A 26,206-nucleotide genomic window follows, 5' to 3' on the forward strand; every position below is an offset into this window, starting at 1 on the left:
TCAGTCCAGAATTTCACCATTTTGTGATCACAGAAATTAAGGCAAAATCAAGAAACTCCACAATATTCAGAGGAGCTTCCACTTTTTCAAAGTTACTGCAGATTTGGGCCAAAACATGTCATGGCACGTCATCACCACAACAGGCCTTCAGCACAGGTTACTCTACTTCCTGAAAAAGTGCAGACCCGGATACAAGTTACGTTCACATTCATGGGACAATTCACATTCACAGTTCCAGTGTAACTGAACTCAGACCACCTTCTACAGGTAGTCTCGGGTTCGGTACCGCAGTGCACTTCCCAGTCCACATTACGACGGTCACATTACCAACTTTTCATGCAAACTGCTCTGTTTTGGACTAAACTTCCAGTGTGGAAGCCCACTAGAACAGCTACACTGCGGAATTTTTCTGTCTAAAAATTAACAAATTTCAGGTTTTGTAGCTCTTCTTTGATAAATGACAAGATGGTAATATCATAAACATATATAAGTAACATATTGTCACTACATGATGCGGAAATACAAGTTCATGCATTCGTCACCTCTAGATTAGATTACTGTAATGTCTTACTGTCTGGATGTCCCAGTAGGAAAGAATCGGAGAGGGGAAAATCTTAGCGGTGAGACCGAAGCAACTAAAAGAATATGAGGTGACACTTGAAAGAGAGGAGGAAATAGAAAGCCTAATGGCCGGACTGATAATTAAAGGCATAAACTGCGAAGTGAAAAGACTACACAACAGGGATTATGTCGTCTCCTTCATGCATCTGCCGGTTTATTTGGATGATGAGGTCATTGTTCAAAAGCTGGGGGGATGGGGAGTAACCCCCGTGTCAAAAATAAAAAGGAGAATGTATCCGGGCACAAACATCGAGGACGGGACCAGATTTGTCAAAACAAGGTTCCCGAGAGAGGTGACGTCCTTTCCGTATAGCACGAAGATGGAAACGGCAGAAGGACCGCAGTACTTCCGGGTGATGCACAGTCACCAGGTGAAAACTCGTCGTCTGTGCATGAGCCCGGATCATGTGGTGAAGGACTGCCCTAATTTAAAGTGCTATAAATGCGAGGAGAGGGGGCACTTTGCAAGAGACTGCAACACGGTGAAGTGCCCGGATTGCAGAAAGTATTTAAACAAGTGTGAATGCTGGATGGAGAGCGAGGAGGGAGGAGAAGAGGAGCAGATGAACGGGCAGAGGCATGGAGGAGACGGCGAGAAGGAACAAGGAGAGGAAACCAGAGGAACACAGGTCAGAGACAGCAGAAAACACAGAAAATGGAGAACAGATGGATGAATGCGACAAACAGAATGTGCAAATAGAAAGAGAGTGAGAAAGCTGGACTCAAATAGAAATGACTGAAACTTTGGAAAGTGCATTGGACAGAGCAGAACATAAAGAAGAAAAGAGTAATGAACAATGTGCTGAAAATGAAAGTGAAGAGGGGGAAGAAATGGAGGATAAAATACTGAAAACTATGAAAAGAAGACGATCGATAAAGGTTATGCCAAGCTTGGAAGCTGCCAGAAAAAAAGTGATTAAAAAAGATGTGCTTAAACATGAAAACAGATATGAGTGTCTAAAGGACTTGGAGGGGATAGACTGATAAGATGAGTCTGATGTACGTCTTCCTTTGTTGTATGGTTTTAAGAATTGTTACATTTAATGCAAGAGGACTTTTAAATGTAAACAAATTTGAAAAAGTGAAAGAAATGTGTAAAGGGGAAGATGTGATGTACTACAAGAAACTAACTGGAGGAATGGGTATATACGTCAAATAAGGAAAAAATGGAATGGGGAAATATTTTATAACAATGGCGATGATAAGTTTGGCAGAGGAGTAGCAATACTGATAAAAGATAATAGAGACATAAAATGTAAAATAATGTATAAGGACACATTTGGGAAATGTATGGCGGTAGAGATGGAATATGAAGAGAGGAAAGTGGTGGTGGTCAACGTACATGCACCAACAGGGGAGCAGGAGAAGAGAGAGTATTTTAAGTTCTTAAGGGAGTTTTTAAAGAAGCACAATCAAGTTATTATAATGGGGGATTTTAATACAGTGTTTAGTAAATTGGATATGGCTGAAGGAATGGTTTTTAAAACTGACACTGGGAGAAAAGAGCTAAAATCACTGATGGACGAAAATAACATGATTGATATATGGAGAGAAAGGAATGAAAAGAAAAAAGAATACTCAAGGAGGCAGATAGTCAGGAATTTTATGTGCAAAACAAGAATTGACTTTGTTTTATGTACAAGGAACATAGAAGGTTTTATAGAAGGGATGAGGTATAAGGAAACAAGCCTAAGTGATCATAAGCCACTTTTTATGCAAATAGACTGGAGTACAGTGAAAAGAGGGCCAGGGGTATGGGTCTTAAACACAGCGGTTTTAAAGAATGAAGAATATGTTGTAAAGATAAAAGATTTCATTGAAAACGAAAAAGAAAATGGTATGTATGTGGAAGATAAAAGAATATGGTGGGAAAATGTGTAGTATGCAGTGAAAAAATCTACAATAAAATATTGCAGACAAATGCAGAAAAGCAAAAGAATAAGGAAAGAGAAACAAGGGAACGATGGGGAAAAGAATTAAATGAGAAAGAAAAAGATATACAAAAATTAAAAGAAATAGAGGAAGAATTGAAAGAAATGGAAGAAAATAAATATCAAGGGGCGAGGTTGTGAAGTAAAGCAAAGTATATGGTGGAAGGAGAAAAGTGCACAAAATTATTTTTTGATCTGGAAAGGAGAAAAGGGAAAGCTGAAACAATAAAAGGAATAAAAAGAGAAAATGGAGAGGTAGTAGAAAAAAATGAGTAAATTCTGAAAGAAATAAAAGCATATTATGAAAAGCTATTTAATTCAGAGGGAGTAAAAGAAGATGAAAAAGCATTTTTATTGAAGCAAATAAAAACAAAAGTAAGGGAGGAAGATAAAAAAAGAATGTAATCAGGACATAAGAGAGGAAGAGATTGAAAAAGCTATAACCAAATTAAATAGAAACAAAAGTCCAGGGATAGATGGTTTGGGGAGCGAGTTTTATATTGTTTTTAAGGATTTTTTAACTAGCACCATGAAAGAAGTGTTTGATGAGGTTTTTAAGAAAGGAGAGATGAGCCAAAGAATGGGAATGGGGTTGATCAAGTTGGTATATAAAAGAAAAGGAGAAAGGGTAGACTGAACTAACTACAAACCGATTACAATGCTCAACACTGATTTAAAGATTTTAGCAAAAATTTTAGCCAACAGATTAAAAGAAGTAATGCCAAGCATAATTAAAACAAATCAAGTGTACAGGGTAAAAGGAAAAGACATAGCAGACACAACGTTAAGCATACAAGATATGATCAGATACATGAAAATGAAAAACAAAGAAGGCTATGTAATTAGTTTAGATTTTGAAAAAGCTTTTGACAGGGTAGAACATGATTATTTATTTGGAATTTTAAAAAGTTTTGGTTTCGGAAAGAATTTTATTGAATGGATTAAAATTTTATACAGAGGCGCAATAACGAGAATAAAATGCAATGGGTTTTTAACACAGTGTTTTAAAATCCAAAGGTCTATAAGACAAGGATGTCCATTATCAGCTCTTTTATATTCACTCATATCAGAACCACTAGGGCTAGCCATACAACAAGAAGGAGCAATAAAAGGAATAGGTGTTGAAGGAAATAAAGAAAAGGATAAAATATTTCAATATGCGGATGATACTGCAGTGATAGTAAAAGAAATGGAGAGTGTTAAAAAGGTCATGGAAATCGTACAGATGTTCTATAAGGGCTCAGGAGGTAAGGTAAATTTAGAAAAAACAGTGTATATGAGATTTGCAGGGGTCACAGTTTTAACAGATTATTTTACTTTCAAAGAAACAAAAGAAATAAAGATCTTAGGTGTTTTAATTGGGAAGGATGAAAAGAAAGCACGGGAAACCATGTGGGAAGGCATATTAAGAGGTATTGAAAAAAAAACTGACTTTTTGGAAACTGAGGACTCTTAATTTAAAAGGGAAGGTTTTAATCTTAAATGTGTTGATGGTTTCCAAGTTATGGTATACTTTATATGTGTCATCTATGCCATTGTGGGCGGAACGAAGGCTGAAGAAATGTCTTTTTAGACTTTTTATGGGACAGAAAGCCACCAAGAATCGCGTACAATACTTTAATAGGTGCGGTGGAAAGGGGAGGTTTGGGCTTAATGGATGCTGAGCAAAGGAAAAACAGTTTGAGAGTGAAAATAATAAAAAAGTATATGGATGATGAAAATAAAGCAGCATGGAAAAAAACAATGGAATATTTTATAAACAAATGTGGGAATTTTAATTTGGGAGATAATATTTTATGGATGAAAACAAAGAATTGGATGATGGAAGGGTTACCAGAATTTTATAAGGAAATGGTGGGCGCCTGGGGGAAATTTTTAACCAATGTACATTTTAAGCCCCGAGGCAGAGAGAACATTTTAAATCAGCCTTTATTCTTAAACAACAGCATTTTAAATCAAGGAAAGGAGATTTCTTTTTAAGAAATGGTGGGAGGTGGGAATCACAAGGGTTAGGGATGTTTTATATGAATTTAAAGAAGGCTTTTTACCTGTACAGTGCATAATAGATGCAATGGAGGAGGCGAAAGAGGATTTTAGCAGACAAGAAATAATAAATAAGTACGATGTCATCAAAAAAGGAATACCTAAAGAGTGGATAAAGAGAATTGAAAACATGGAGGAGGGGGAACAGGAAGAGAGGTCTATGTGAAGGTGGGAGAAAAACTGGCTGATTTTAAAGAATGTACAGTGAAAATGTTTTATAGCCTTTTTAGAGATGGAGTTTTTAAAAAACCGATTGTAAATGAGTACTGGCAAAAGAAATTCAATGACCTTCGAGAAGAAAGCATATGGAATAACATGAAAGGGACGATCGTAGAAACAAAATTAGAGAACCTACAGTATTTTATCAGACATAAAGTAATATTTACAGACTTCCTACTAAACAAAATAGGAATGGAGCAAAAAGCAATATGTAAAGTATGTAACGATGATGAAGAAGGGTTTTTACATTTGTTTTTACACTGCAAAGAGTTGAAAGACTTTAATGTGAAATGGAAGAAAATAATTGAACATCTGAAAGGGGAAAAAAATGAGATAGACAAGGAATGGAATAAAGTCGTCATGTTAGGAGTGGATAAAAAGTGTGAAAACAATAAACTGATCAATCTGCTTGTGATGTTGTTAAAAAGTGCAATATGGGAAAGAAGGGTTGTGGCAAAAAGAGAAAAAATTGTAATGGATGTAGAGTGTGTTTTTAAAAGAAAAGTGGAAAAATATATAGAATGTTTGTTTTTCTATTTTAAACAAGAAGATAAAATGGATGAATTTTATAACGTTTTTACGCCAGAGGAATGTAAGGTTTTTGACGATTTACAATGGAAAGTACCAGGATAACAAGGGTAATTTTTTATCATATTAGGAATATAAGTGTTATTAATTTTTTTAAAGGATTGACTGTGTTTTAAACTGATATTACAATGGATGTAAATAATAAATGTTTGTAAAGTTAGGATTTATTGTTAAAAAATAATGTACATTCTGATGTATTTTAATGGGAAAAAATATTTATGCTGTAATGTTTTTAATTAAAAAAAAAAAAACAACAACAAAAAAACAAAGCCTGATCTCATCTGACCTCGGAAGCAAAGCAGAGTTGGGCCTGGTTAGTACTTGGTTGGGAGACTGAATGGGAATACTAGGTGCTGTAAACTTTTTATTTGGATCAGTGTTTTCATGACCTCTGCACAACATCCTCTTTTGGGATTAAGATTGGATACAGGTTTGAAGGGGACCCAATCAATCAGTCAGTCAGTCAGTCAGTCATTCAGTCTTTTGATTACACTATTTAAATAGGCCCCATTTGGGGTCAGCTTTCGCTTACGGCCATACCAATCTGACAAAGCCTGATCTCATCTGACCTCGGAAGCAAAGCAGAGTTGGGCCTGGTTAGTACATGTTTGGGAGACTGACTGGGAATACTAGGTGCTGTAAACTTTTTATTTGGATGAGTGTTTTCATGACCTCTGCGCAACATCCTCTTTTGGGATTAAGATTGGATACAGGTTTGAAGGGGACCCAATCAATCAGTCAGTCAGTCAGTCAGTCTTTTGATTATACTATTTAAATAGGCCCCATTTAGGGTCAGCTTTCGCTTACGGCCATACCACTCTGACAGCGGTAGTGAGTAGCACCTGTGTAGTAGTGAGTTGGCTGCAGTTGGTGAGAGAGGCTCACCGAAATCTTTGGGCTTATTTGTTTGTGGTTAAATACCTAATTATTTTCATTAGTGTTTTTTTTTTGTTTGTTTGTTTGTTCCTCCCGGCAGCGCAGGCTGTTTGGGAGGAGCTTTTTGAGCCTAGTTTGCGTCTTTTGTTTGTTTGTTTGTTTGTTTTCTTTGTGTGTGTAAAATGGATGGCTTAAAGACAACGGATACGGCAATGGCGGACGAAATACGGCGTGGAAAAGAACTCGGAATGGAACAACGACCAAGAGATGATGACGGAAAAGGGAAGCTGGAAAAAAAGGAAGGCGGGAAGAGAATTTATATGAAGGAGGCAACCGTGACGGTGGATCTGGGGAATGTGGAGGAAGCCAGAGCGGCGGACATCATAAAAGCGGTGGCGGAGAAAATCGGGGAAGGAAGAATCCTGGCGGTGAGACCTAAACAGAGGAAAGAATATGAGGTGACGCTCAAGAAAGAGGAAGACACGGAAGGCCTGTGCGACGGCCTGACAATCAGAGGCATAAAATGTGAAGTCACGCGGCTACACAATAGAGACTTTGTGGTGTCCTTCATGCACCTACCTGTTTACCTGGACGATGAAGTCATCATCCAAAAGCTGACGGGATGGGGAGTAACACCCATATCAAAAATAAAAAGGAGGCAATATCCCGGTACAAGCATCGAAGACGGGACTAGATACAGTGAGGGAAAAAAGTATTTGATCCCCTGCTGATTTTGTACGTTTGCCCACTGACAAAGAAATGATCAGTCTATAATTTTAATGGTAGTTGTATTTGAACAGTGAGAGACAGAATAACAACAAAAAAATCCAGAAAAACGCATGTCAAAAAATTTATAAATTGATTCGCATTTTAATGAGGGAAATAAGTATTTGACCCCCTCTCAATCAGAAAGATTTCTGGCTCCCAGGTGTCTTTTATACAGGTAACGAGCTGAGATTAGGAGCACATTCTTAAAGGGAGTGCTCCTAATATCAGTTTGTTACCTGTATAAAAGACACCTGTCCACAGAAGCAATCAATCAATCAGATTCCAAACTCTCCACCATGGCCAAGACCAAAGAGCTCTCCAAGGATGTCAGGGACAAGACTGTAGACCTACACAAGTCTGGAATGGGCTACAAGACCATTGCCAAGCAGCTTGATGAGAAGGGGACAACAGTTGGTGCGATTATTCGCAAATGGAAGAAGCACAAAAGAACTGTCAATCTCCCTCGGCCTGGGGCTCCATGCAAGATCTCACCTCGTGGAGTTGCATTGATCATGAGAACAGTGAGGAATCAGCCCAGAACTACACGGGAGGATCTTGTCAATGATCTCAAGGCAGCTGGGACCATAGTCACCAAGAAAACAATTGGTAACACACTACGCTGTGAAGGACTGAAATCCTGCAGCGCGCGCAAGGTCCGCTGCTCAAGAAAGCACATATACATGCCCGTCTGAAGTTTGCCAATGAACATCTGAATGATTCAGAGGACAACTGGGTGAAAGTGTTGAGGTCAGATGAGACCAAAATGGAGCTCTTTGGCATCAACTCAACTCGCCGTGTTTGGAGGAGGAGGAATGCTGCCTATGACCCCTGGAACACCATCCCCACCGTCAAACATGGAGGTGGAAACATTATGCTTTGGGGTTTTATTTCTGCTAAGGGGACAGGACAACTTCACCGCATCAAAGGGACGATGGACGGGGCCATGTACCGTCAAATCTTGGGTGAAAACCTCCTTCCCTCAGCCAGGGCATTGAAAATGGGTCGTGGATGGGTATTCCAGCATGACAATGACCCAAAACACACGGCCAAGGCAACAAAGGAGTGGCTCAAGAAGAAGCACATTAAGGTCCTGGAGTGGCCTAGCCAGTCTCCAGACCTTAATCCCATAGAAAATCTGTGGAGGGAGCTGAAGGTTCGAGTTGCCAAACGTTAGCCTTGAAACCTTAATGATTTGGAGAAGATCTGCAAAGAGGAGTGGGACAAAATCCCTCCTGAGATGTGTGCAAACCTGGTGGCCAACTACAAGAAACGTCTGACCACTGTGATTGCCAACAAGGGTTTTTAAACCAAGTACTAAGTCATGTTTTGCAGAGGGGTCAAATACTTATTTCCTTCATTAAAATGCAAATCAATTTATAACATTTTTGACGTGCGCTTTTCTGGATTATTTTTTTGTTATTCTGTCTCTCACTGTTCAAATAAATCTACCATTAAAATTATAGACTGATCATTTCTTTGTCAGTGGGCAAACGTACAAAATCAGCAGGGGATCAAATACTTTTTTCCCTCACTGTATGTAAAAACAAGGTTCCCGAAAGAGGTGACGTCGCTCCCATACAGCACCAAGCTGGAAACCGCAGAAGGACCTCAGTACTTCCGGGTAATGCACAGCCTGCAGGTGAAGACATGTCGGCTGTGTCTGAGCCCGGACTATCTGGTCAAGGACTGCCCCAGCTTCACGTGCGAGGAGAGGGGACACTTCGCAAGAGACTGCAAAACGGTGAAGTGCCCGGACTGCGACAGACACCTAAACAAGTGTGAATGCTGGATGGAGAGCGAGGAGCGAAACGAGGAACAGGTGAACGGACAGAAGCAAGGAGGAGACGATGAGAGGGAACAAGAGGAGCAAGCCGGAGAAACGCGGATCGATGATGCATCTGAAGACATGGAGCACGGTGAGCAGATGGACGAGGGCGACAGACAAAATGCACAACAGGAGCGACAGGCAGCAACCTGGACACCAGTTGACATCACTGAAACCCTGGAAAACGCGCTGGATGGGACAGAACAAAAAGAGGAAAGCAGGAGCCAGCAAAGTGCTGAAAATGAAAGTGAGGAGGGGGAAGAAATGGACGACAAACTACTAAAAACAATAAAAAGGAGGCGATTAATAAAGGTTTTGCCAAGTTTGACAGCTGCTAGGAAAAGAGTGATTAAAAAAGACATGTTGAAGCATGGAAACAGATATGAGTGTCTGAAGGACTTGGAGGGGATAGACTGAAACGATGGGTATGATGTACATCTTTCTTTGTTGCATGGTCTTAAGACTAGTTACATTTAATGCGAGAGGGTTGTTAAATGTAAGCAAATTCGAAAAAGTCAAAGAAAAGTGTAAACTGGAGGACGTAATTGTTTTACAAGAAACAAACTGGAGAGATGGGTTCATAAGCGAAGTGAGGAAAAGATGGAATGGAGAAATATTTTATAGTAATGGTGACGATAAATTCGGGAGGGGGGTAGCAATATTGATAAAAAATAATAGAGATATAAAATGTAAAATGATATATAAGGACATATTTGGGAAATGCATGGTGGTGGAACTAGAACAAGAAAGAGAAAAGTGGTGGTGGTTAACGTGCACGCACCAACGGGGGAACAGGAGAAGAGGGAGTATTTTAAGTTCTTAAGTTGAGTTCCTAAAAAATCACACTAAGGTTATTATAATGGGGGATTTTAACACGGTATTTAGCAAATTGGATATGGCGGAAGGGATGGTTTTTAAAACAGACACAGGGAGAAAAGAATTAAAATTATTAATGGACGAAAACAATATGATCGACATTTGGAGGGAAAGAAATGAGAAAAAAAAGAATTCTCAAGGAGGCAGATAGTTGGGAATTTTATGTGTAAGACAAGGATTGATTTTATTTTATGCACGAGAAACACAGAAAGATTTATAGAAGGGATAAAGTACGAAGAAACAAGTTTAAGCGATCATAAGCCCCTGTTCGTACACATAGATTGGAGGGTAGTCAAAAGAGGGCCAGGGGTATGGGTTTTAAATACAGCGATTTTAAAGAATGAAGAGTATATTGAAAAAATAAAAGAGATAATGGAAAACGAAAAAGAAAACGGGATGTTCATAGAAGATAAAAGAATATGGTGGGAAAATGTAAAATATGAAGTAAAGAAATTTACAATAAAATATTGTACGCTTATACAGAAAAGGAAAAAGGATAAGAAAAGAGAAATAAGGGAACGGTGGGAGAAGGAAAAAGATGTACAGAAATTGAAAGCGATAGAAGAAGAATTGCAGGAAATAGAAGAAAGTAAATATCAAGGCGCAAGGTTAAGAAGTAAAGCAAAGTATATGGTGGAGGGGGAAAAATGCACAAAATTCTTCTTCGATTTAGAAAGAAGGAAGGGAAAAGCCGAGACAATAAAAGGAATTAAAGGGGAGAATGGGAAAGTAGTAGAGGAAAATGAGGAAATTCTAAAAGAAGTTAAAGTATATTACGAGAAACTATTTAGCTCAGAGGGAGTAGGAGAAAAGGAGAAGGGATTTTTATTAAATCAAATAGAAGCAAGGGTAGGAGAGGAAGAAAAAAATGAATGTGACAAAGAAATAAGGGAGGAAGAAATAGAAAAAGCCATAGCACAACTAAATAGAAAGAAAAGCCCAGGAATAGATGTATTGGGGGGTGAGTTTTATATTGTTTTTAAGGATGTTTTAACCAGCAATTTGAAAAATGTATACGATGAGATATTTAAGAAAGGGAAAATAAACAAAAGAATGGGAATGGGAGTGGTAAAGTTGATATATAAAAGAAAAGGGGAAAGAGAAGATTTAAGAAACTATAGACCGATCACAATGCTTAATACTGACTTAAAGATTTTAGCGAAAATTTTAGCAAATAGACTAAAAGAAGTAATGCCAGCCATAATTAGAACGAATCAGGTATATGGGGTAAAGGGGAAGGATATAGCGGACACAACGCTAAGTATACAAGATAAAATAAGATATATGAAGATGAAAAAGAAAGAAGGATATGTAGTTAGCATAGATTTTGAGAAAGCTTTTGACAGGGTCGATCACGATTATTTATTTGGGATTTTAAAAAGTTTTGGCTTCGGGGAAAATTTTATCGAATGGATCAAAATTTTATATAGAGGGGCAACAACAAGAATAAAGTGCAATGGTTTTTTAACACAGTGTTTTAAAATTCAAAGATCGATAAGACAGGGATGCCCACTATCAGCGCTTTTATACTCACTTATCTCAGAGCCACTGGGTCTAGCAATGAAACAAGAATGTACGATAAAAGGAGTCGGGGTTGAAGGAGGGAAAGAAAAAGAGACAATATTTCAATACGCGGACGACACAACGCTAATAGTGAAAGATAAGGAGAGCGTCAAGAAAGCAATGGAAGTCGTACAAATGTTTTGTAAGGGCTCAGGGGGTAAGATCAATGTAGACAAAACAGTGTACATGAGATTCGGAGGGGCCGTAGATCTAACAGATTACTTTGCTTTTAAAGAAACAAATGAAATAAAGATCTTGGGCGTTTTAATCGGAAAGGATGAAAGGAAGGCAGGAGAAACCATGTGGGAGGGTATTTTAGGAAATATCGAAAGGAAGCTGGCTTTCTGGAAACTGAGGACTCTCAGTTTGAAAGGGAAGGTTTTAATTCTGAATGTGTTGATGGCGTCGAAATTATGGTACACCCTATATGTGTCATCCTTGCCTTTGTGGGCAGAACAAAGGCTCAAGAAATGTGTTTTAGACTTTTTATGGGATAAAAAACCGTCAAGAATCGCATATAACACCTTGATAGGAGCGGTGGAAAGGGGAGGTCTAGGGTTGGTGGATATCGGGCAAAAGAAAAACAGCTTAAGAGTAAAAATAATTAAAAAAATATATGGATGACGAGAACGATACAGCATGGAAAAAAACAATGGGGTATTTTTTAAATAAATGCGGGAATTTTAACTTGGGGGAGGACATTTTATGCATGAAGATGAAGAACTGGATGGCGGAAGGGCTACCGGACTTTTATAAAGAAATGATGGGCGCATGGGGGAAATTTCTAACCATTGTGCACTTTGAGCCCCGAGGCAGAGAGAACATCCTGAACCAGCCCCTGTTTTTAAACAACAGAGTTTTAAAGCAAGGAAAAGAGATCTTTTTTAGAAAGTGGTGGGAGGTGGGAATTACAAGGGTAAGGGACATTTTATATGAGTTTAAAGAAGGGTTCCTACCGGTACAATGCATAATAGATGCAATGGAGGAAGCAAAGGAAGACTTCAGCACGCAGGAAATTATCAACAAATATGAGGTAATCAAGAATGCAATACTTGAAGGAGTGGATAGAAAGAATAGAAAACATGGCGGAGGGAACGGGAAGGGAGTTTTACGTGAAGGTGGGGGAAAAATGTTTTGATTTCAAACTCTGTACAGTGAAAATGTTTTATAGTTTTTTTAGAGACGGAATTTTTAAAATACCAATAGCAAATGAGTACTGGCTGAAGAAGTTTGACGACCTAGAGGAAAACGACTTATGGGGTAACATGAGAGGGACGCTTGTAGAGACAAAGCTGGAAAACCTTGAATATTTTATTAGGCACAGAGTAGTATTCACAGACGCTTTTTTAAATAAATTAGGAATGGAGCAAACGCCAATATGCAAAGTATGTCATGATGATGAGGAAGGTTTTTTACATTTGTTTTCACGCTGCAAAGGGCTGGAAGGAGCGAACGCGAAATGTCGAGAGATAATTGGGCACCTGAAGGGAGAAAAAAATGTGAGAGATTTTGAATGGAATAAGATTGTCATGTTGGGAGTTGATAAAAAGAGCAAGAACAATAAACTGATTAATCTGCTCGTCATGCTGTTCAAAAGTGCAACATGGGAAAGAAGGGTCGTGACAAAGAGGGAAGGAATTGTATTGGATGTCGAGCGTGTTTTTAAAAGAAAAGTAGAAAAATACGTTGAATGTCTGTTTCTCTATTTTAAGCAAGAAGACAAAATGGACGAATTTTATAACGTTTTTACGCCTGAGGTATGCAAGGTTTTTGATGACTTACAGTGGAAAGTGCCAAGATAACAAGGGTAATTTTAATTATACGAGTGTTATTTATTGTTTTAGAGGATGACTGTGTTTTAATTTAAACATAATACTGAGTGTAAATACTAAATGTTTTATATGGAGTTAGGTTTTATGTGTAAAAATAATGTACATTCTAATATTTTAAGATGAAAATGTATTTATATTGTAACATATTTTCTTGATGGAATTTTTTTGAATACTTTCAATAAAAAAAAAATGTAAAAAAACAAAGCCTGATCTCATCTGACCTCGGAAGCAAAGTCGGGCCTGGTTAGTACTTGGTTGGGAGACTGACTGGGAATACTAGGTGCTGTAAGCTTTTTATTTGGATCAGTGTTTTCATGACCTCTGCACAACATCCTCTATGGGAATTAAGATTGGATACAGGTTTGAAGGGGACCCAATCAATCAATCAATCAGTCAGTCAGTCAGTCTTTTGATTACACTATTTAAATAGGCCCCATTTGGGGTCAGCTTTCGCTTACGGCCATACCACTCTGACAAAGCCTGATCTCATCTGACCTCGGAAGCAAAGCAGAGTTGGGCCTGGTTAGTACTTGGTTGGGAGACTGACTGGGAATACTAGGTGCTGTAAGCTTTTAATTTGGATCAGTGTTTTCATGACCTCTGCACAACCTCCTCTTTTGGGATTAAGATTGGATACAGGTTTGAAGGGGACCCAATCAATCAATCAATCAATCAATCAATCAGTCAGTCAGTCAGTCTTTTGATTACACTATTTAAATAGGCCCCATTTGGGGTCAGCTTTCGCTTACGGCCATACCACTCTGACAAAGCCTGATCTCGTCTGACCTCGGAAGCAAAGCAGAGTTGGGCCTGGTTAGTACTTGGTTGGGAGACTGACTGGGAATACTAGGTGCTGTAAGCTTTTAATTTGGATCAGTGTTTTCATGACCTCTGCACAACATCCTCTTTTGGGATTAAGATTGGATACAGGTTTAAGGGGACCCAATCAATCAATCAGTCAGTCAGTCAATCAATTAATCAATCAGTCAGTCAGTCAGTCAGTCAGTCAGTCAGTCAGTAAGGCTTTTGATTATACTATTTAAATAGGCCAAATTTGGGGTCAGCTTTCGCTTATGGCCATACCACTCTGACAAAGCCTGATCTCATCTGACCTCGGAAGCAAAGCAGAGTTGGGCCTGGTTAGTACTTGGTTGGGAGACTGACTGGGAATACTAGGTGCTGTAAGCTTTTTATTTGGATCAGTGTTTTCATGACCTCTGCAGAACATCCTCTCTTGGGATTAAGATTGGATACAGGTTTGAAGGGGACCCAATCAATCAATCAATCAATCAGTCAGTCAGTCAGTCAGTCAGTCAGTCAGTCTGTCAGTCTGTCTGTCTGTCTGTCTTTTGATTACACTATTTAAATAGGCCACGCCACGGGAGGCGACTTCGAGCCCTAACAAAATCACTAGCCTCAAAACAGCCACACAGGCCCGCTTAAGCTTAGGGTCTGGCGCGTCTCCCGCATTACACTGCGACGGGCTGGAAGACAGGCCTAACAGACACCACATAGCGACAAAAAGAAAATCTCAATGGACACTGACGCCCCGGAGAAAATTCCTCATTATCGGGGACTCCAATCTGTCCAGAATACCACCTTTTAAGAACCCCGACCTACAGATTGAGAGCTATCCGGGGGCCAAATTCGCACATGTAAAACAGATGCTTGACAAAAACACAGTCTCTACGGACACAGAACACGTCATTTTTTCATTGGGCATAAATGGCAGAACCAATAACGTTAACGAAACGGCCATCAAGGGGCTTCAAGGGCTATTGAGAACGGCCAAAGAAAAATTCCCTCGGGCGGAAATCTGGGTGCCGGTGGTGAATTTTTCTCCTGAGCTCCCGCCCAACGAACAAATACATCTTGATACCCTTAACGCCTACATCACGAGAAACCTCAAACACATTCCGGCCCTACCCAGCTTTGAATTTCAAACCAAAGGTGACCTGATTCATTGGACGGCGGACACGGCCGGTAGCATGCTCCAGCACTGGCTGCAATATTTAAATTAAATCTCCCCATAAGCCTGCATATACAGGAAGGGAATAGAAATGTCATCGTCCTATCAAAAAAATTCCACATCACTTCCTGTCAACTTAGCCTCCTTAATAAAGGCCTAACATTTATTCCATCGGGCACAACGGGCATGAAGCGACAGGTAATACAAACACGATTCGACCTACAGCAATACCATAGAAGACTAAAATTAGCAGCCTATTTCCATAATGACACACAAAAAGAACCACCTCCGTTCACACCTAAATCTGATTGGACCCCGCCGACAGATAAACTACCCGCAGAACTTCTCAAGCTATTTGAGACGGACTTAAAACTTTTTAAAAATCATTTCAGGCCACCCCGAGAAGAACCGAACCTCACTCCGGGGGAGATTGATGCTCTCAGGAAACTGCAGAGTAACAAACAGATCATTTTAAAACCGGCAGACAAAGGGAGTGCCATAGTCATTATGGATCGGGAACAATATTTATGGGAGGGGTACAAACAATTAAATGACCCTAAATATTATAGGAAATTGAAAGAACCAGTCTACCTAGACACCATACTGATGGTAAAAGAAATAATACAAAGTCTTTACACAAAAAAATACATTAACGCAAAACAAAAATCCTACCTGCTGGGGAATTTAGAACCGAGGAGCAGGAGGTTTTACATGCTCCCGAAAATACATAAGGACCGAGCAAAATGGAGCAGGCCCTATGAAATTCCCCCAGGAAGACCCATAGTCTCAGACTGTGGTAGCGAGACCTACTACACTGCCGAATTCCTGGATTATTATTTAAATCCCCTTTCTATGGGCCACCCCAGTTACATTAAGGATACATACGATTTTGTACACAAGGTGAAAGGACTAAAAATCCCGCCGAAAGCCATCCTTTTCACCATGGACATAGATAGCCTATACACAAACATCGACATCGGAGATGGAATTCAGGCGATAAAAAATATACTTAAAAAACACCCGGACGCCTCTAGGCCTGACGAGGAACTCATCCGACTTTTAGACATCAATTTAAACAGAAATGACTTTGAGTTCAACGGGGAATTTTTCCTACAAATAAAAGGCACGGCGATGGGCAAGAAGTTCGCCCCGGCCTACGCCAACATTTTTATGGCAGAGTGGGAGGCTTCGGCTTTGGCCGAATGCCACAGAAGGCCCCTTCACTACTTTAGATATCTGGATGATATCTGGGGAGTGTGGACCCACTTTGAGGATGAGTTCAGGGATTTCGACGTCTCTTTAAATAACCACAATCCGTCTATTACACTTAAATCCACTATTAGATATGAGTCGGTGGACTTTCTAGACACCACTACGTACAAAGGCCCTGATTTTAATTCGTCACACAAACTGGACATTAAAGTATTCTTCAAGGAGACCGACATGCATGCCCTATTGCATAAAAGGAGCTTCCACCCCAAACACACCTATTCCGGCCTAGTCAAGTCGCAACTCCTCAGGTTTAGCCGCATATGCACCCAGGAACGAGACTTCAGAGAAGCGACACGAATCCTCTTCGGAGCACTCAAACCACGAGGATACAGCAGGTCATTCCTTAGAAAAATCTTGAAATCGTACCTGACCAAAGGGACCCAGACGGAGGGCACCGTCGTGCCCTTTGTCCTGACGTACTCGTCGGCCGCGGTGAAACTGACCAGGGGGGTTAGGTCCAACTTCCAAAACCTGTTGGGACAGACACAGATTTTCAAAAACCACAAGGTCATTGCAGCGTTCCGGAAGAACAAAAATCTGCATGACTATTTGATCAGAGCTAAAGTTCGGCCCTCCACGATGCTAAACCCAAGCATCACGGGCAATATTTTTTCCAAAGAGAATACGTCCTAAACAGGAGCACAAAGGAAGTCTTCCCTACTCACCGATCGGGCACCGTACACACTAAAAATGCGGTGTACCTAATCACCTGCAAAAAGTGTTGCACACAATACGTGGGTGAGACGGGAAACACCATTCTGGTCAGAATGACCCAACACAAACACAACATCCTGAAAGGAAAAGAAAAGAATACCTACCTGGTCCAACACTTTCTGGAGCACGGATGGGACTCATTCAGCGTCACGGTCCTGCAGGCCAACCCGTTGTGGTCTGTGCTTCAGAGAAAAAGAGCAGAAAAGATCTGGATTAGGAAATTAGGTACTATACATCCCCAAGGCCTTAATGTGAAGTGAATCCATTTGAGCGAACGACATAGATGGCCTGTGCACACAGGTTAGCGCCCACCCTCCTAAAAGCACTAACCCTAACCCTAACCTTAACCCTAAAACTTAACCCTAACCTTAAACTTAAAACCTAACCCTAACCCTAAAACCTAACACTAAAACCTAACCCTAAACCTAATCCTAACCCTAAAACCTAACCCTAACCTTAACCGTAACCTTAACCCTAAAACCTAACCCTAACCCTAAAACTTAACCCTAACCCCAACCCTAACCCTAAAACCTAACCATAACCTTAACCTTAACACTAAAACCCTAACCCTAACCCTAACCTTAACCCTAACCCTAACCCTAACCCCCTAACCCTAACCCTAACCCCCTAACCCTAACCCTAACCGCTAACCCTAACCCCAACCCTAATCAGCCCGTGCCTCATGTTTGCAATTCGCTCTACTGTTCTTTTCCCTTCTGGTCGGCCTGTTCATAAGAATCATTATTTGATTAATCACAACTCCTGATAAGGACAAACACGGGCAAAGGCATACCTATGCCACCCCAGAATCCCTTGAAAGAAAAAGAAAAAAGAATTAAAAAAGAGATTAAAACAATTCAAACCTAAATGGAGAAATAAATAAATAAATAAATAATGGAAAACCCACAGTACACAAGTGGGAAACAGTAATTTAATAAATAATACCATTAGTTTAAAATCAAAATAAAACAATGCAAAAAGCCCCACTACAGATGATTAAAACAACCACAAACACATGGGAGAGCCTCCTATTGGCCCATTCAAACAGAGAGCCTCCTATTGGCCCATTCAAACAGAGTCCCGCCCCCTATACTATAAAAAGGGACAGTTGCGGAGGCAAAAGCTCAATCACTGCTTCCAGCTCTTTGAGAGAAAGCCTTTAAACACTAATCATACTCTATTGATGCTTAATCTATTTTAGTAAATCTGCTTACAGCTCTTTGAGAGAAAGCCTTTAAACACTACTCGTACTCTATTGATGCTTAATCTATTTTAGTAAATCTGCTTACAGCTCTTTGAGAGAAAGCCTTCAAACAATACTCATATCATTTTTGTTGGATCCTCAAACTTATTCGGTTAACTAATTTCAAATCATAACAAGCCTGCCTGAAGAAGGTTCCAGGAGAACCGAAACGTTGCAACGGCTTGTTAATTTATCCTCACTCCAGAATTCAAGGAAAGTGATTCCACTGATTCAGAATAAAAATTCCTCTAAATACAACTGATAACAAAGCATATAATACAAATTAAGCCCTATTAACCGGGAGAGTAACATATCTAATACAAATTAAGCTCTACTTCTCTGAAAATTAAAAAGCACATAATACAAATTAATTCCTATTGACCTGAAATAAAAATTCCTCAAAATACACTTGATAATATAGTATATAATACATAATTCCACAATTACTTAAAAAGCACCTAACACAAATCGAGCCCCATTTTCCTGAAAATAAAAAAGTACATGATACTAATTAAGATCCTACTTACCTGAGAACACAAAAAAACATAAAAAAATAATAAATAAGCCTACTTACCTGGTTCCAATCTCCCCAAGAGTCCTCTCACACCTAAAACATAGAAAAAAGGTCCAATTTGATCAATTCAGATCCACAACAAATCTACGAACACACGTACACATATATATTAAAAAGGAGAAGACACTTAAACCATGGTTTGGCCAGAGAGAGACGGTTGGACTATGGTCACACGCGGACGCAAACGTGCCGTCCAGAGCATGGCTCGGCCTACGCCCCGTTACCACCGCGACATAGAGCGCCGTGCACAGGCGGAAAGAGTGCTCTCCTACGCGGAGATGGTCAAATACGGAGGCCGTAGGAGCACAGCCCCTACTCACTATCATGACTTTGATCGTCGGCCTGACAGGCCGCAATCTTTTGAACCCCGGGCCCGTTCGAGGCCCTGTACCTCGGGGCCTCGGTATATGGTGCGCTCGCACCCCAAAAACAAGAAATCACATCACTGGCAGAACCAAAAGCCGAAACAGTCTACGGACCCTCATATCGACTCGGTCCGCACGTCGTTCAAGATCATAAAATTGAAACATCACATGAACAATATATGCCAAGGGCAGCCTCCTGCGATCGGCGAAATTGTAAAATACCTATCGGAGGTTATCAAACCGGCTTTGCCAAACGCCGCCACGCAAGCCCTCATTGAGGACAATGCAAAAAAGTGGGCTCAGAACACCATTAATATTCTGAATAGCCACTACACGAAAGCGTTGTCCGAAGAGGGGAACAAGCTCGAACGCATCGGATGCGAAGGGTTTGACCGTTCCTTCGACAAAGCCGCCCAGTGGGCCGAACGTACCTTCGGTACAAAACTCAAGCGCCAGATGGTCGACGAGGCCAAAAAGTACGCGGAGATGACGGTAGCTCCGCTGAACCTCGAGACTCTGTTCGAAAGCTCAGAGGCCGAACAGGAGTCTGAAACATCCGCCCCGCAGAGAAAACAAACGAGGTCCACGATGACTGACCCGCAGAGCGATGTGTCCTCCGTCGGCCACGAGGACGCGGGCAGCCTTCCGGACATTTCTCTTAACTTCCCGGCCTCCCCGCGAGTGCGACACGCTCCCAGCGTCCGCCCAAACTCCTGTACCAGACAGGAAAAACATCCTATCCCTATCAGGGACTGCGAACGGGACAGTTCCGACGCACGAAGGGGAATCCGTGTCACTCCACTACAGCCTGACAGGCTCAACAAAGACTCAATCCCACCGGGAGGCGCAAGAAAAAAGACACATGGCATGCTCACACGACACGACCCTGAAAGTATACTCACTGAGTCCGAGGGAACTCTTTCCGGGTCGCCGTTCCATAGGCCAACCCGTGCCAGTATAGTTCCTGAAAAAAACAAAAGAGAAAAAGAATGGTGGGAATGGACCGACTGACATGGGGGTGAAAAACAGTGGAGTGAGCGACATAAGATGGCCAGTGCATACAGGTTAGCGCCTACCCTGACCCACAACCCTAACCCTAACCTTAACCCTAACCCTAAATCCTAAACCCTAACCCTAAACCCTAACCTTAACCCTAACCGTTAACCATAACCCTGACCCTAACCCCTAACCCCCTAACCCTCTAACCCTAACCCTAACCTAACCAAAACCCTAAGCCTAACAATCTGCTCATTTTCAAATTTCATTCCTGAGCCTAAGCCTCACCCTAACTCTGAATAGTCTGACTTTTGATCAGAAAAGGATAGACATATAGGCCACTAAAAACCAAATAATCCATTTTTTGATAAATACACAGATCATTCCTCATACACAAAAGACAGAATAAAACACTGAGAATATTACAAACGACAAAAGAGAAGGAAGATGGAGATGGGCCAGTGCACATTTAACCTGAATCAGGGGACTTTAAGTAAGAAATAAATAATTCAAAAACCTAACCCAGCCCGTGCCTTCTTATCTTTCTTCCCCTCATCGACACAAGACCTAAAGGATCATTTTAATAAAAGATAAGTATAGAGACTTTTAACTTGAAAAAGATCCTACAGGACCAAACAAAATGGTGGACTGATTTGGGAACTTTTATTTTGACAACTCTACTGAAATTTTAGTCCAATCATTAACCACTCATTTAAATCCCTCGTTTTGGAGGGAAAAATAAAGCCACAGATGGGGCTGCTCCTTGGGAGGTTACAAAACTCAACCAATCACCATCAGATTTACTCACATTCGACCACACCCACAACTTAATCACACCCACACTAGAGGTATAAATATAGGCCCCTTTCCCCAAGGTAGTTGATAATCCTCTGAAGAAGCATCTTGGATGTAAAACGTTAGGATTTTACTGAAGGAATCTCCTAACCGTTTTTTCCCTTTTTCTAGCCTTTTATTATATTATTATAAAAACTTTGTTTTTAAACAAGAAAAATTTAATAAAGTTTAAACTTTTAAGTGAAACCAGGAAAGGAACACAACAGTGTCAAGGACATCAAGCCACAGACCAGCCGAGTCGACGAGGAAACGAAAGACCAGGAGGTAATCAGGTAACCCTCAGAAAGATAAAGAAACTGGACAGTGAATTTTCTGAAGGAAGCGAGAAGGCTTAAACTCTTTATCCCCCCTTCCTTTTCTTTCTTTTCCTTTTTTTCTTTTGTTTCTTTCTTCCCCTCTCTTCCTTCCTATCCTCCCTGTATCCTCTGAAAACGGCTTGAGAGACTCCGCCCACAAACACCAACAGTCCAAAAAAGAATCCTGGATCAAAGGAAGATCGTCCGGATAAAAACCAAGGACAACACTCAATTGAGGACTGGCGAACAGATGGTAGGGTAAGAGTGGTCTAGGTTATGGTGATGTGGTTGATGATTGTTGTTTTCACCAGACACTGTTGAAGTCTGCTCACCGGAAAGGTACAAAATGAAGGCTTGGCACAATAGATTTGCTGTTTTAGGAGACCATGAGCAAATTGGGGAAGGGGAAAATACACAAACACAAGCATCACCAAGCAAACACAACACATTTGATAAAACACTGACCAAAACATACTTCAAGTTAATACAAGCCACACACCACATGCAGATAGTGGAACACTCCCTGCACACAAACAACCATCCGGCTGGTATGTACAGACGGGTCAATAAACTCACACAATTCATAAAACCAGCATCACCTAATGACACAACCACACAAAAAATCAAGCAAAACACACTCACATGGATGAACAATAACATGCTCATCTTACAGGAACATTACATACAAGTTACACATAACCTTATGGATGACATACAGATTTTCGGGGAATTGGAATGGACAGTGGCGGTGAAATGGGCCAGACATAGGTTTAAACAAAAACTGACAGACAGCATTCTAGAGTTCTGTAAAGATAACATACAACACAATCAGCTTCTTCACATAAATCGGGCCCAATTTCACACGCCACTGCCCTTCAAAGGGCCGGTTCTCCACAGGCACAGATTTACAATCCACCTATTGAGCACACTTTGAATAATGTTATCCAGATCCACCATTTACAATCTAACTCACCCATATCTGTTGCCCCGTTAGCAGGACCTGGACACCGACACGGGCAAATTGAAGTCCAGGCCCAAGGCCACGCCCCAGAGGTGAGTCCAGACACACCCCCCAAACTTAAACGGGATAGAGTCACGGTAAAAATAAATCTACCTGATCTCTCTCAGGTCCGGCCAGCAACCACGCCTGTGGGGGAGGACGACGATACAGATGGCGCCACTGTTAACACAAAGAGGATAAGGATGACAGAGTATTGAACGGAGTGAATCTCGTGCTGAAACCCACTCTGAATCTGCCCCTCCTGAACATAACACAGTGGCAAAATCTGATGGAGTATCCTCGGACTCCACAGACGATGGGCTTTTAGATATCATCGATTTATATAAAAAAACCAAACCGACATATCAACACCGATAGGAAAGCAATAGATTGGTCCATCAACATTCGAAAACCCATAGTATTCATGGGGGACTCCAATCTCAGTCGGATCCCTGTAATCAAAAACCCAAACACACAAATCGACAGCTTTCCGGGGGCCAATTTTCTACACATGGCCAAAATCCGGCAAAAACAAAATCCACATCCACTGGAACACAAGGTAATCCTGTCCGGGGGTTTAAATAACAGGGGACAACATCCACATAAAACGGCCATAAAACGGCCATAAAACAACTGCAGTGCCTTTGGAGAACGGCTCAATCGATATTCCCAAATGCCACAATCCACACACCGGTTATTCAATTCTCAGAATCCTTACCTCTACAGGAGCAGCAGAATCTGGAGGTATTGAATAAATACATTGTCACACGGGAGTCCATTGTGGGAATTGAACAGATTGTTTTTCAGGGTCGAGAGAGATCATATCCACTGGACCGCGGAGATGGCACAACGCATGTTTGATGGGTGGTGCGATCAGTTAAGCTATTGAAGATGGAGACGTGCAACAACCAGTCGCACTCCAATATCTTCAATCTGTCAAAAACTTTTCATTTATCACAGGGAGAGAGGCTGCTGCTGATCTTAAGAGGGATGTCCATCTGCACAATAGGAAGTTAAAAATCTTGAATTATTTTGACTTCCACACACAAACCGATACCACCCCATTTGTAGAAACATCCAAATGGGAACCCCCAATTGCAGCATGTAACATACATATTCAACGACAGATTAAACACAATCACAGAGCCATAGGCTCAAACAGAACCTTTAAAACATCAGACAATTTATCACCCGCACAGAAAAGGGCAATCCGTTCACTTAAAACAAACACTGGCATCATTTTAAAACCGGCAGATAAGGGGTCGGGTATTGTCATTTTGGATAAAACTCAATACATGTTCGAGGCTAAAAGGCAATTGAATAACACCGACCATTACATCCCTTTGGAACACTCACTACAAACCGAGACTAAATTAATGATACAAAACGTCTTGAACGGGTTGCATCAAGAAAAATACATCAATCTGAAACAGAAACACTACTTAATGGGTCCAGACGTTCCCAGGCCTAGACTATTCTACCTATTACCGAAAATACATGCTGCACCAGAAACATGGACCATCCCAGGTGAGATCCCCAGGGGCTGCCTGATAGTGTCAGACTGTGGGAGGGAGTCCTACCGCACGGCCCAATACATCGATAGCTTCTTAAATCCGCTATCACAAACACATCGCAGCTACATAAAAGACACATATGACTTCATTGCCAAAATACAAAATATCAGTATCTCAAACGATTCATTTCTTTTCACAATTGACATAAACAGCTTATACACAAACACATCAATGGATTTAGGACTAAAAGCTGTTCAAAAACGCTTTCAGAAATCACCCGGATCCGCACAGACCAGACAAACATATTTTACAACTCTTAGAAATAGGTCTAACGCGGAATGACTTTGAATTTGATTCACGATTCTACTTACAGGTTCAAGGTACAGCAATGGGAAAAAAATTTGCACCTGCCTATGCAAACATATACATGGCGGAATGGGAAACATCCCTTCTAGACAGGTGCGAATTTAAGCCCCTAGTTTATTACAGATACCTGGATGACATCTTTGGGGTTTGGCAGCACGGAATGGAGGAGTTCGATCGATTCATCCTACTTGCAAACACACATCATCCTAACATCACAATAAAACATAAGGCTAATAGAGAATCCATCCAGTTTATAGACACCATGGTTTTCTTGGGTGAACCAGCTGAGCGGTACACAAATCGAGTTTTCATCCGAAACACACGCTCAAAGGGATAGTCAAGTCCCAACTGATACGGTTCTATCGCATTTGTACGGATGAGAACGATTTCCACGACACCGCTCGAGTTCTGTTCAAAGCCCTTAGACATAGAGGCTACAGTCGTAGATTTTTAAGACATATCAAAGCCACAACACTGAGGGAAATAAAGACTCCACCTCTAGACACCCTGCTGCCGAGCCCCCAAGAGGTCATCCCATTGATAACGACCTATAATCAACAAACACTAGCCCTAAATAAAAAAGTCAAAAACAATTTTGAATGCACTCAACACCAACTACTGGTCTTGCAAAAATTCTAAGTCATTTCAGCATATAGAAAGAACAAAAACCTTAAGGACATCTTGGTCCGCTCCAGATTTAGCTCAAAAACCCTCCGGCATCGGTCTCCGTGGCAAGTGTATTATAGGAAAATAAAATATGCTTCAGGCACACCCATAACACAAAATCTAAACTTGAACACAAACAATATAGTGTACTGTATAACATGCGCATATTGCCGGAAACGCTATGTTGGGGAAACTAAAAATGCACTAGTAGTGAGGTTAAAACAACACCTACACAACGTCAAGAAGAACAACAAAAATACAAAACTGATTAACCATTTTAAAGAACACGGTGTAAATCATTTAACAATTTCAGGGTTGGAATCCAATAGGGCATGGACAGGTAAACAAAGAAAAAGAAGTGAGTTCAAATGGATACACAGATTAAAAACATGGACTCCCGGGGGACTCAATGAGAGGGGTAGAAATTTATGGTAGGACATCGGTTTAAACCATAACATGAGATTAAGTTCCGTATACGTAAAGCTGGGGAATGGGTTAAGAGTATAAATAAGGAATTCAGGTACTGAAGGGAACTATACAATAACATTATCCAACAATAAAAAGAATACAGGTTTGAAGATTGGAGGGTGGAATACGGGATCAAGGGAAACCCTTTTGATTTTGATGGTTTGATTTTTATTGTGTGTATTAGAGGATTGAATGACATGCGTGTTGAAGCACTTACCTTTCTTTTTTCAGAAAGGATTAAAGCACTTACATATTGCACCCTACCACACAGAGTGGGATTGGCACTTAACTTTTTAAGCACTTACCTTAGATCCCCAGTCAATCATCCAGTATCGAACCTGTAGAAAAGAGAAAAACAAAGCACTTGGAAAACCATTTCACACACAAGTCAATCCCTTATCCCCAATTTCCCATCCCAACCCCCTAACCCTACCCTGACCCCAAACTGAACCCTAAACCTAACCCCCTAACCCTAAACCTAACCTTTGAACCCCATCGCTGACCCTAACCCCAACCCTAACCATAACCTTGCAACCCCACCACTGACCCTACCTTTGAACCCTATGCCTGACCACAACTCAAACCCAACCTTTTGAACCCCATTGTTGACCCTAACCCCAACCCTAACCATAACCTTGGAACCCCACCACTGACCCTAACCCTAACCTTTGAACCCCATGCCTGACCCCAACCTTAAGCCTAACAATCTGCTCATTTTCAAATTTCATTCCTGAGCCTAAGCCTCACCCTAACCCTGAATAGTCTG

At 40.8% G+C, this 26,206-nt stretch overlaps 4 pseudogenes; all 4 read left to right on the plus strand.

Annotated features, from left to right (window-relative positions):
• Nucleotides 1-5,928: 5,928 nt before the first annotated feature.
• On the plus strand, nucleotides 5,929-6,047 carry LOC124627655 (uncharacterized; annotated as a pseudogene).
• A 7,547-nt stretch (nucleotides 6,048-13,594) lies between these two features.
• LOC128630675 (uncharacterized) lies at nucleotides 13,595-13,713 on the plus strand (annotated as a pseudogene).
• A 172-nt stretch (nucleotides 13,714-13,885) lies between these two features.
• Nucleotides 13,886-14,004, plus strand: LOC128630680 (uncharacterized; annotated as a pseudogene).
• A 207-nt stretch (nucleotides 14,005-14,211) lies between these two features.
• Nucleotides 14,212-14,330, plus strand: LOC128630681 (uncharacterized; annotated as a pseudogene).
• Nucleotides 14,331-26,206: the final 11,876 nt, after the last annotated feature.

The sequence above is a fragment of the Ictalurus punctatus genome, unplaced genomic scaffold, assembly GCF_001660625.3.
Source record: "Ictalurus punctatus breed USDA103 unplaced genomic scaffold, Coco_2.0 Super-Scaffold_100058, whole genome shotgun sequence".
NCBI classification, from domain to species: Eukaryota; Metazoa; Chordata; class Actinopteri; order Siluriformes; family Ictaluridae; genus Ictalurus; species Ictalurus punctatus.